A 12,879-nucleotide genomic window follows, 5' to 3' on the forward strand; every position below is an offset into this window, starting at 1 on the left:
CCCTCCCCTGCTTGCCCTCTCCCCAGAATATTAAAAAAAAAAAACAAAACTTGACTTCTACACTTCCCTCGGCCTCCTCCAGGGTCAGCAGGGCCAGGCACCCTCGGGGATGTTTAAAGAATCCCCAGAAAAACTCCAGGCATCTCTCTGCCTCCCTCCCCGGGAAAGCAGGGCTCTGGATTGCCCCACAGCCCGCCGGACAGCCAGGACAGGCATCCCCTCTGCCTAGTAAACGTGTAAACATCATGTTGCAAACACACACTTACTTCCTCAGGCCCCTGTTGGGGAGGGGGGGGCGGCGGCTCCCCAGGGCTTCCCCACTGTCAGACTTACTTCTGACTGACCTGGAGGGTGAGCAGAGGGCTCCCAGGGGGTGGGGTCTGGGCACGCGGAGTTGGCCAGGGGCTCCTGCGGCCTGAAGGGGCCCAAAGGGAGACGCGTGCCTTGTCCCATAACAAAGACAAGGCCACAGGGTTGTTTTTTTTCTTTTCCTTTTTAATGTGTTATTTATTAATTTATTTTTTTAAGACTGAGAGAGAGCATGAGTGGGGGAGAGGCAGAGAGACAGGAAGAGCAGAAGGCAGGCCGTGGCCCGGAGGCCCACGGGCGGGCGTAAAAGGTGACGACAGCTGAGTGTCCTGGCACAGAGAACGCCGGGGAAGCGAGAGGGGCCGGCCGCACCATGGCACTGGCTGGAGAGCGGAGAACAGGAAGGTGGAGGGGGGGGCCCAGGGGTGGTGACTCCAAGGTTTCAAGTCTAGGAGTGTATTGTCACCAGAACCACGAATGGGGAAGTCTGTAGAGGAAGCCTGCTTTGTGGGCGAGGCGCTGGGCTCTGAACGGGGGCTGAGGTGGGAACAGAGCCAACGGCCCGCATGGGCTTCGACACAAAGGTAAGGGAGGTAAACGCACCCGAGGGGTGGCCAGAAGGGGAGGCGCAGGCGGCGGAGAAAGAGATCCAGGTGAGCCTCTGTGGGGTTTGCGGGGGGACCGCCCAGCTTTGGGATTTGTCTCCTCGAGGCCACTGAACTTCTTAAGTTCAAATTACGTGCTCAGAACAACCAATCTGCCTCCGACCCGTCAGACACGGCCACTGTGATCTGGAGAACTGCAGACTTGGGACCGGAGCATCCTCGGTCTCCATTCTCACGGCAGTCACGTCTACGTGTGACACGTACTTCTCTTGAATGCCTCCCTGGACGGGGAACTCATGACCACAAGGTCACCCGTTCCATGGTTGATGCGTTCTGAATTTGGCTTTGTTGCATCATATGCTACAGAGCCTCCAAAGAGAGACGCTGGGTAGGAGGGGAACACTGGGTTTATCACTGCAAAGCCGCCAGCAACCTTGGAGGAAGCCAGCCTACTGAGGAGACTGGGTGGAGGGCGACAACACAGTGCCACCGTATCCAAAGGATTTGCAGCTGCTTGGAGTCCTGCCGTGAAATGGGCACCGTGACGAAGGAAGAACTCCCACAAGTCCTGTGTCGGAGGGCGGACTGGGGAAAACGCACAGGCTGTCGGAATCTCACAGCCCGTTTGATCCAGAAGGGAACAGGCTCAGACCCGTGGACAGAGGCCGGAACGGGGAGGGGTCATCTCCTCCTCCCACCCTGGGGTATGAACATCACGCCATAGTCCCCTGCCCTCACCCCTCCCTCCCCCCATGTTCTCCTAAGCACAATCACAGACCAAGGAAAACTCTTGACTTTTCGTTTTCTCAGAATGAAACTCCCAAGATGTCAGCACAGAAGTGAATGCAAAACTCACAGCCTATGAAACACAGGCCCCGAAAAACCCCCCACACAAGGGGCCATCACTCCCCAGGCCAACCCGGAGACGGGGCGGGCTCGCCCCAAGAGCAGATCTGGGTCAGCCGCGCAGGAAGGTGATCCTCGCGGTGGGACCCGGTGTATGTATGACACCGGGTGTCAGAAGAAGTCCAAGAACACGAGATACCACCAAAAGCTCAGGCTCCAGCTCGGGATGTGGCCGAGGATCCCGGGCTCCCGCGGTGGCTCCGGGGTCTCCTACCGTGGCAGGCTACACTCTCCTGACCACAGAAGCGCCCCTGCTCCGGGGGAAGAGCTGGGAGGCAGGGCTGTGGGGTTTGCGGAGGAACTGTCCAGCTTTGGGATTTGTCTACTCGAGGCCACTGAACTTCTTAAATTCAAATTATGTTCTCAGAACAACCAATCTGTCTACAACCCGTCGGACACGGCCACTGTGATTTGGAGAACTGCAGACTTGGGAACGGAGCATCCTCGGTCTCCATTCTCACGGCAATCGTGTCTACGTATGACACGTATTTCCCTTGAATGCTTCCCCTGATGGGGAACTCATTATCACAAGACCACCTGTTCCATGGTTGATATGTTCTGAATTTGTCCAAGATCTTCCTTGTCACAAGCTGAGGTCTCCTGAGGTCCCGCTTTCTCCTTCCTGGAGTATGACACCCCCCCACCCCCCGCCCCAAGCAGGTAGTCTCCACCTTCTCCAAAAAACACCACCCTCCAAACATCTGAAGATAGACATTACTTCTCCCTTGTGTCTTCTTCTTGGAGGAAAACCTCCGGGCTTCTTTTCTCATTTTGTATTATGTCATCACCACCTCTGGTGACCTTTCTCCGTGTGTGAATGCGTTATATCAGCATCCTCGCCGGGCCAGAGCAGCTCCGTGTGGAAACAGGCCATCCCGTAGCCAAAGGGCACGGAAAGCAAGGACTCATGGGAGTTAGTGGCGGCCCGGCGGAGGCCAAGAATCAAAGATGGCTCCCAGGCTCCAGCTGGGGACACTGAGGCAGCAGGTCTATGCCTGGAAGGCTGGGGAAGGGACAAGAGGGGAGGAAGGCCGGGGAAGGGACAAGAGGGGAGGAAGGCCTGGGGGCCGGGAAGCCAGGAATGAGCAGCAGAGGAACTAAAAACCAGAGCCTTTCTCCCGACTTTCCGGGAGCAGATCACTTCCTTGCTCCGGCCGCTCTCCCTGGGGGTGCAGGAGAAGACGAAACGCCTCCCGGGTACCGCCAGCGCGTTAAAACCCCGACAACAGCAGGACAGCAAAGGAAAGTGCAGGCCAGCCTTACTTGCGAGTATGGATGCAAAAAATCCAAAAGAGAATCCCAGCAGGTCAGACCTAGCACTGTATTAAAAGAAAAAACCACCTTGGCCAACTGGAGTTCGTTCCAGAAGTGCAGGGAGGGCTCCAGTTAAGGATATGATGCGTCATACAAATCTAAGGCCAGGCAAAAGGATACAAGGATCTCCTGGTAGATGCTTAAAGAAGTATTTCGCAGGGGCGCGTGGGTGGCTCAGTCATTAAGCATCCGACTTCGGCTCAGGTCATGACCTCACGGTTCGTGGGTTCAAGCCCCGCGTCAGGCTCTGTGCTGATGGCTCAGAGCCTGGAGCCTGTTTCAGATTCTGTGCCTCCCTCTCTCTCTGCCCCTCCCTCACTTGGACTCTCTCTCTCTCTCTCTCTCTCTCTCTCTCAAAAATGAATAAACTTTAAAAAAAATTTAAAAAGAGAAGTATTTGGCAGACATAACTTCCATTCATGCTTTTAAAAACCCTTAGCAAAATGAGGAACCGGAGAAAACCCCCTTCCCACGTGGCACTTGATGGGGACCACGTATCACAGAGACCAAGCCCCCGGCTCATTCCAGCCCTTGGAAGCTCGAGACGCTGGGAGCATCTGTGGTAACGAAACAGCCGTGGAGGGAACAGGAGAGCTTCTTATAAGGATACCATGAGCAAAAGTAATACTTTTGCTCGCAGATGGTCTTGAATTCCATCGTCTCGAAGATGGCTTGAATTCAAGACTTGATGAGACATTCAGAAAGTGATAAGCGTGGCTGGGGCTCAGTGAACGGTCAGGGAGCTCACCCTCCCACCCCCCACCCTGCACGGGCCACCTTGACACCTCACCAGTGAGTCACCGGTGACCTCCCGTGCAGTTTGCAAGTTTCAATCATCGGTCACCACCCCCCGCTGGCCTCTAGCCACGGCTGACTCCCCGTGTGCAGCGATGCTGGGGGGTTACCCCAAAAAATCGGCGGAAAGAAAGTCCTGTTTTTGAGAACAGGGGTGAATACCCTGGCTTTGCTGGTGAACTGCAGAGCTCTGAGAACACCCTGACCTTTTACGCAGAACTCTGGAAGAGAGGGGGAGAGAGACCGTGCGTGTGTGTGTGTGTGTGTGTGTGTGTGTGTGTGTGTGTGACACTTCTCCTGCCAAGGGTCAAAACGACCAAGCCCAGACCCCAAACACCTGTGCAGGCTTCGTGGTTCCGGGAAGACGAGTTTGGATGGGGAAGAAGGGTGCGGAGAGTGAACGGACGGCAGACAATCAGGGGTTCCTAACCCTGTAAGTGAGCAGGTTTGGAGAGGGGCGGAGCGGAGGCCCGGCGGACAGCGTGCTTGTTTTCCAAGCGTGGAGGCTTCCTCTGCCGCGGATGCAGCGGACTCTTGCAGGAGCCCCCGGGGACATCCGCAAACCATGCTCCCCGCTGATGACCGGTGCCCAAGGAAAAGGGAAGCGCCAGTAATAGAACTGATGGCCTTCATGTCCTTGAGCCGGACTCGGAGTCTGGAGCAGGGGCAAGGGAGGAAGAGATAGGGCTGAGGGCTTGAGGCCCTGGTCTACGCCAGACCTTGGGTGGGGTGCCTGACAGCAGGTGCCTCACCGATGCCCCCAGGAGAGGAGCCCCCGCAGCCCTCAGGACGGTTAAAAGGAACGCCTGCAGGGCTCAGTCGGTTAAGCATCCAACTTCGGCTCAGGTCATGATCTCGCAGTCTGTGAGTTCGAGCCCCGCGTCGGGCTCTGTGCTGATGTCTTGGAGCCTGGAGCCTGCTTCGGATTCTGTGCCTCCCTCTCTCTCTGCCTCTCCCCTACTTGCGCTCTGTCTCTCTCTCAAAAATAAATAAAATGTAAAAAAAAAAAAAAAAAAAAAAAAGGAACACCCAAGAGGATGCACCCAGGAGCACTTAGCACGCATCCGCTAACATTAGGTACTACTGTTCTCAGCATCCCTCTTTCCATCTTGTATCTCTCAAGTGTCAACGAGAAAATGACATCGTTAGGGAAACCTTGCCTTCACCCCCCAAATGTGTGGATCAACCTTTATGTAATCTCACAGCCCCCCCTCCACCGCCCCCATTCTCACCATTGCGATTACACGATGTGTGTGTCTAGTGTCTTGCCTGCCAGACTAATTTCCCAAGCGCAAGAACATTGTGTTGTTCAGGGGTCCCCAGAGCCCGGAGCTTTGCCACAGTCGTGTCTCATTTATCCAGAAGGCACTGGACTGAAAAGCCCCATCATCCAGAGCCCCACCGCCGGTCTGGAGGCCCTGTGGTTGGCCACGGTTCATGCCCCAAAAGTCACGCCCTAGAGGGCACGAACTTCACACCCGCAAGCACATCCAGGCTGCCACTGGGGCCTGGTGATCTCAGAGAGTCAGCCCAGCCCTGGCACGTTCTAGCAGCGTGGCCTTGGTCCTCCGTGTCCGCATCCGTAACATTCGGATCGTAGCTTTTGCTACCTCGGAGTGCGGCCGTGAAGGACCAAAGAACGTGAAATACTCCGTCCAGCGCCCAACACCGCGAACGTAGAGCGGAAGGAGACAGGAGCCGAGAGCAAGATGAGCGAGAAGGGGCAGACACGTTGTCCCGAGCGGAGCCAAGGTACGAAAGGGAGTGGCAGGTAGAACCAGCTGACGAGTCCCAGGAGATCATCTGACACTGGGAGGACACGCACGGACCGACCCAAGGTCACATGCCTAGCAGTGGAGGAGGAGGCGGGCAGACACAAGGCCAGTCGACTCCATGGGGGGCAGGTCAGGAGCCACCCTCGGCCCTCACACCCCAGCCCTGCCCCCAACAAGGAAACCACACAGAGTCATTTGCCTAGGTCAATAACAGCGCTGACGAGACTCGGGAGGACACGAAAAGCACACCCCACCCTCCTGCCCCCCTACACCCTCTGGCGAGCGGGCAACTCCCACTGCCGGGTGTGCGTGGATTTCTTGCCTGTGACACCCCGGGGAGTGAGTTCCACGGTGACAGCTGAACAGCCACGCTGAGCACAGGGGGCTCAGGCGAGCCAGCCCATGAGCTACTGGTCAGACCCCGTGGGCCAGAGTGGTCAGTGCTCCGTCAGGAGGGCGCCCGAGGTGCGGGAGGGGGGGACTGGAGGTGGGGCCGGTGCCGCGGGGCGAGGCGGGGGTTGGGAAAGGCTTCCAGGATGATGAGGTCTGAACGCGGAGGGGAAGGAGTCATAGTCCACTGGGCAGTAGAGGAAGCAAAGAAGGGTAACGTGGTGAGAAGGACTAGCACGTGCAAAGGTACAGAGGCCTGCCTGAGCTTCAGGACATAAAGCGGCAGGGTGGGCCGGAGCTGGCTGGCGGGAGGCCTGGCTACCATGCCAAGTGGGATGAGCCTTCTCCGGGGGGTGGGGGGGAGGGGGCCACGGCTGCTCTGAAGGGTTCGCAGTTAAAAATCTTGCTCAGGTTCGTCGCCTTACGTGACCATGGCCGCAGGAGAAAGTCTGGGCCGGCAGCCGGGGAAGGCCGGAGGCTGGGGTCTCCCACTGAGGCCAAACTCTAGAGCCCAAAGCCTAGAACCCCAACTGGTAGACCCACCAGACCCAAGAAGGGCCCAGCGTCTGCTCGGTGCCACCACCAGTCACCCCCCTGCTTCCGATTCCTCAGCCCCCACCCTCCTCCTGGGTGCACTTGTCACAGCTGTGTCTCGCTTATCCAGAAGGCACTGGACTGAAAAGCCCCATCATCCAGAGCCCCACCGCCGGTCTGGAGGCCCTGTGGTTGGCCACGGTTCATGCCCCAAAAGTCACGCCCTAGAGGGCACGAACTTCACACCCGCAAGCACATCCAAGCTGCCACTGGGGCCTGGTGATCTCAGAGAGTCAGCCCAGCCCTGGCACGTTCTAGCAGCGTGGCCTTGGTCCTCCGTGTCCGCATCCGTAACGTTCGGATCGTAGCTTTTGCTACCTCGGAGTGCGGCCGTGAAGGACCAAAGAACGTGAAATACTCAGTCCAGCACCCAACACCGCGAACGTACAGCGGAAGGAGACAGGAGCCGAGAGCAAGATGAGCGAGAAGGGGCAGACACGTTGTCCCGAGCGGAGCCAAGGTACGAAAGGGAGTGGCAGGTAGAACGAGCCGATGATTCCTAAGACGTTATTATGTACCGTTCGATGTACTTACTATATGTATGAAAGCGAGCCACACAAGTGACAAGGATTTCCTCTACAGGTGGGTACAGTGAAAAGTTTTGGTGTCCATGAGGTCAAGCTACTGGAAAAATCCACGCAGATTCACTCAGGGGAATGACATAATTCTGTGCGTACCTGGGTATTTCTACAGCATTCCCCCAACCCAAATCTGTAAAACGTACATTGCATTTAACAGGATCTGACATCAACGGTTTTTTTTAATTATGATAATAATAATAATTCTTCTTCTTATTATTATTATTATTGTTTAGAGAGAGCACGAGCAGGAGAGAGGGGCAGAGGGAGAGAGAGAGAATCCCAAGCAGGCTCCACACTCAGTGCAGAGCCCGACACGGGGCTCGATCCCACCACCCCGGGATCATGACCTGAGCCGAAATCAAGAGTTGGACACCCAACCGACCAAGCCACCCAGGCGCTCCTAAGATGCCCTCAATCGTAAGGTGAGCTGTTATTTTGCGTGCCACTAAGAACGAAATATTGCTGTCGGCTATGATGGTACGATGCCATAGAAGATAAGACGGATGTTGATTTCCAAGCTGTTAAAACGTGAACATATATAGTTACGTCTTCAAATCAATGGGATATCCTCATAGGTCATATATGTTTGCTGTGGGGACGTCTCATCTGCAGAAATCAAGTGCAACCTCTCCTTTGTTCCCTTGCACACATCTATACCAGAGGCTCAAAAAGCAAACTGACCACCTCTCTCCCCCCCAACCCCGAGTGACGGCTCATCACCATCTTGCCCCTCCAGAAGCTTCCTCTCTTAAGGAGCTGATCCAGAGGCTTTCAGCCCACCCACAGCTGAGCCAAACAAGACTTCTGGTTCACAGGGATCCCGCTGGGGTGAGCCTCTTGGAACGAGGGCAGAGTCAGAAAGGCTCAAATACTCAGCTGAACCCAAGCTGGGGCCCCCAGGCTGTCCGGGCCACGCTGGCTCTCCTCCTCCGACACTCCTCAGCCAGGAGGCCCACGATCCATGTGTGGTCTTAGCATCGTTACCCCTCTGGGACCCCCAAACATGCTTTTCATGCAGTCCCCCCACTCGGCTTCCCCTGATTATTCTTGAAAGAGACAACCAGAGCTGCACGGGAGGGAGGAAGGAGAGGCAGAGATGGGGAGAGAGCATGACCACGCCTCACTTAAGCTGGAGGTCAGGAGGGAGGGGGTGTCTTAAGACCCCACAGTCCTGGCGGCTTATGCTCCAAAAAGCAAGGAACGGTATCCTGAAGCAGGAAGAGAGAGCCTGACTATCTGAAACCTTCTTTTGTCTTCCTGGACCCACACGGCGGCGGGGCAGGCTGAGGAAGGAGGGAAGCCTCTGATCCCCACACTCGTTGCTGCAGATAAATACCCAGGAAGCAGCTTCCGTGCGCGGCTACTCTCCTCACGCTTTTCTCATCTATTTCCCCCCAGCCCCGTGAGGTCGCTATTAGAGCCCATTTTAGAGACAGGACGACCAGTCTGGGAGAGGGGTGGTAAGATACTCCGGGTCGCACGGCAGGGCCTGGCCGCCAACTCAGGTCTCCCTTCCACATCACACGGGGCTCTCGAGCAATGGCTCCAACGGCATCCTTCAAGGAGCTTGCTCAAATTTTAGAAAAAGACAGATTCCAGACCTGCCCCCAGCGGCACCCCCCCCCCCCGCCCCCCAAAGCTGGGGCTGGGGCCTGGGGCAGGTGTGCTTTAACAAGATCTGGGAACCCGGGCCCTTACCAGGTGGTCTAGGCCAGGAGCAAGGGGGCGGATCAGAAGTTGCAGCGACCAGCGGAGGGAGGAAGCGAAGGGCAGCCCAGAAGGGGCCTTCCGGGCCCGGCCGACCTGGCCTACTTTTAGCCCTCATTTCGCCAAACCTCCTCTCGGCGCAGAGGCTTGTTAAACTCTTCATACCACATCCTGCTGCTTTCAACTCGCCTTCCTTCTTCCCTCCGAACCATCTCCTTCCTCCTCCTGACCCGAACCTCTTGCCGATGTACCCGGAGCCCTGGGATGGGCCAGCGCGCGCGCGCACGCGCACACACACCTGCACGCACGCACCCGCGGAACCACGCAGGGACACCCGGGTGTAAACACGGCTCGAGCCACCGCGCCGACGGGCGGTGCTCTAGGAGAGCGGCCGGCGCCCGGGCACCTCCGCGACCCCCCGGGTCCCGACGGCGGTGCCCGCATTCACCGCGACAGTCCCCAGGCGGAGAGGCGCGCGGGCTCCGCGACCCCCTCCTCGCGCCGGCCCGCGACGGAGGCAGGAGGCCGCGGCCACACGCGCCGCCCCGGCCCTCCGCAGTGGCTACCCGGCGGACGCACCCCACCCCGGGACGCCCCTTCTGTCTCCGGGATTACCGGGCGGGCAGGTGCGCGGACCCCGTGCCCACGGAGAGACACCCCGACTGCCCAGCCCGCCCGCCGCCGCCGCCGCCGCCGCCGCCGCGGCCCGAGCGCACGGCTCCCCGACGGTGCGCGGGCCGCCCCCTCTCGCGCCCTCGCCGCCCGGCCGGCCACGCACCTGCAGTCCCCGCCGGGCGCCGAGCCCCTCTCCAGCGGCGACTCCCCGCGGCTCGCGTGCGGTCGGGACCACGGCGCCGGGCAGCAGCCGCGCGGCGAGTGCCAGCATCAGCCCCAGCCAGCAGCGCTCCGACGGCGGGGCGGGCCGGGGGCGGGGCCACTCCGGGGGGCGGGGCGGGGCGCCCAGCCGGCCTCTAGCGCCCCCTGGCGGCCGGGCGGGCGAGGGGCCGGCGGGCCCCCGCAGCCTGAGTCCCCTCCTGAAGCCCGCGCAGCGCGCAGGAGCCGCGGTGCCAGCGACGCGCGTGTCTACCCTGGAAGGGACAGGCCCCGCGGGCGGGCGGCCACGGCCGGAGGGGCACCCCCGAGGGCCCGCGATCCCCCGGGAGGCAGGTGCGGCCGGTCCCGGGGAGCGGAAGCGGGCCTCGGCCCTGCAGGAGGGGTGGGCGGAGCAGGAGGGGAGGGCTTGGGGTGGGGGCTTCGGGGAAGGAGGAGAAAAGGGAAGCTCCGAAGAGCTGCTTCCTTCTCTCGCTGCGACCCAGCGCCCCACTTCCTCCTGCTACTTCTATTTTCTCTGGGTGCTCTTAACCTTTAAAATGCCTGCACCCCTGGTGCGCAGACGGGCGCCCGGACCCTCCCCCCTGGGCCTCCCCCTCCTCTGAGAGAAGGCAGGCTTTCTGCCCCGCACCTCCAGTCTCCGGGCTGACCCCCCCCCCCCCGCCTTTCCTTCGCCAGTGGCTGCCACTTCGGCCATTTCTCAGCCCATGAAGTGGGGAGGGGTCGTCTCCGGAGTCAAGGCCCTCTTTTTGCCTCCTCCCTTTTCCCCCTAGACGACGCTGGCAGGAAAAACGCATCGCGGAATCCCGGGAGTCAGTGCACTTCCCCGTGCCTCAGTTTCCCCACTTACAAAATGAGGGTAAGAACGTTGGCTACGGTGCAGGCCGTCCTGGTGAGGAAAGAATGAGCCCTTCGTTTCGGAATTAACAAAGGGCAAGGCTGAAATTCCCACTTCCACTATTGAATGGGACTCTGTGTCACAATAGCTGTTAAAGGCGTTTGAAATTGGCCACAAGCTCGTACGTTACTGTTGGTCCAAAGCCACAACCCTACCTGAGGCTTTGTTTTCTTTTCCTGACTCCCTAAATACCAAGAAAAAGCAACTTCCCCAAAGACATAGAAACAGAAAGTACCCTTGGGCGAACACGGAGGTCGGGTTCCAGAAAGGCGCTCAGAACCTGTCTGGTAGTTCTGTGTCTCATCCTCCACCCCAACCCCCTCATACCACCTAGTCTCACACACACACACACACACACACACACACACACACACAGGAACCAGAACCAGGAAAGACAGAGAGGACATGCTTGGAGTCATATGACTTGATAAGGGTGGGCGTCTTGATAAGGGTGGGCGAGGACTCTGGTTTCCCCAATCCCTACTTTTTCCCCACCACCAAACAGGAGAAGGGGGAATATGGAGACAACCCAGAGGTGGCCAGGTGGGGGGGCAGGATGGCTTGGAACTGCTCTGGAATCAGGAACCGAGTAGTAAGGATGACACGGTGTATGCCAGATTGGCATGGTGAACTGTGAGATCACTCTGAAAGTTAGGGCATCCCTGACTTGGCCCATGTCCTTGGTATTCCTGAAACTGAAGGTAGAAAGCTGAAGCAAGGTAGCCTGTGAGAGTTCACTGCCAGGGAGCTGAGCTTCCCGTGAGGACCACTTAGTCCCTTCCTGCCTCCCCCCCCCCCCCCCCCACCGGGCTCTCCTGTTATCCCACCCCTCCCGAGCTCCACCTTGTCTCCCTGTGCCCAAAGGGCAAGCCACTGACCAGGAGATCTGATCAACACCTGACACCTATTGGCCAGAACTTAGAACTACACCTTCCCACCCTCTTGCGCTGTTGGTGGGAATGCAAGCTGGTGCAGCCGCTCTGGACAACTGTGGAGGCTCCTCAAAACGTTAAAAATAGATCTACCCTCTGACCCAGCAATAGCACTGCTAGGAATTTACCCAAGGGATACAGGAGTGCTGATGCACAGGGGCACTTGTACCCCAATGTTTAGAGCAGCATTTCAACAATAGCCAAATTATGGAAAGAGCCCAAATGTCCATCAACTGGTGAATGGATAAAGAAGATGTGGTTTATATCTACAACGGAATACTACTTGGCAACGAGAAAGAATGAAACCTTGCCATTTGCAACAACGTGGATGGAACTGGAGGGTAGTATGCTAAGTGAAATAAGTCAGTCAGAGAGAGACAGATGTATGTTTTCACGCATATGTGGAATTTGAGAAACTTAACGGAGGACCATGGGGGCAGGGAACGGGAAAAAAGTAATTTCAGACAGAGAGGGAGGCAAACCAAAAGAGACTCTTAAATACAGAGAAAAAACTGAGGGTTGATGGGGGGGGCGGGGGATGGGGAAAATGGGTGATGGGCATGGAGGAGGTCACTTGTTGGGATGAGCACTGGGTGTTGTATGTAAGCAATGAATCATGGGAATCTATTCCCCAAACCAAGAGCCCACTGTATATAAGCTGCACGTTAGCTGACTTGACAATAAATTATATTTAGAAAAAAAAAGAAAAAGAAAAAAAGAACTATACTTCCCCAAAGCAGCTGGTAAGACTCAAGGTGTCCCTGTCACTCACGAGGCACCTGGTTAGGTACGACTTTGTACCGCTCTTTATTGTAGCCCCATTAAAAAAATATATGTCTATCTGTAATCTCTCCCCTTCTTTTTGCTGCCTTCCGTTTTCAAGGAGTCTACCCCTGTCTCTTTTTACATTTATCCCTAGTGCTCTCAAAAAAAAAAAAATCACCAAGGAAACATTAAAAGAGAGTAAGTAAATAAACTAATGGAGAAGAAACAATGCTTCCTTAACAGGGAGAATCCCAATGACTAAATGTAGCAGGAATGATGGAATTAGAAAATCACCACGTGGCAGACATCACCGTAATAATTTTTGCGGGCAAGAATCATCGATGCACTCTCAGCACGGTGGGCAGAGGTGTGATGATGAGTGGGTTATTTGCTTCGGCTTAAAACAGCTCCCCACGAGACACCTGTTAGCTACAAAGGAAAGAACAGTAACTTGAAGCAGAGACAGCAGGGAGCCTC

At 57.1% G+C, this 12,879-nt stretch overlaps 1 protein-coding gene across 3 annotated transcripts in view; it reads right to left on the bottom strand.

Annotated features, from left to right (window-relative positions):
* PIK3R5 (phosphoinositide-3-kinase regulatory subunit 5) overlaps nt 1–9,906 on the bottom strand; it is a 70,826-nt gene extending 60,920 nt beyond the window's left edge. For 2 of the 3 annotated variants that reach the window (XM_023243500.2, XM_023243497.2), the window contains exon 1: nt 9,755–9,906. The gene's annotated coding sequence lies outside the window, so the exon portion shown is untranslated. Of the gene's footprint in view, nt 1–8,967; nt 9,639–9,754 lie in introns of those variants that run through there. The other variant, XM_023243498.2, reaches the window with a different exon arrangement.
* Nucleotides 9,907–12,879: the final 2,973 nt, after the last annotated feature.

This window comes from Felis catus, chromosome E1 (assembly GCF_018350175.1).
Source record: "Felis catus isolate Fca126 chromosome E1, F.catus_Fca126_mat1.0, whole genome shotgun sequence".
NCBI lineage: Eukaryota > Metazoa > Chordata > Mammalia > Carnivora > Felidae > Felis > Felis catus.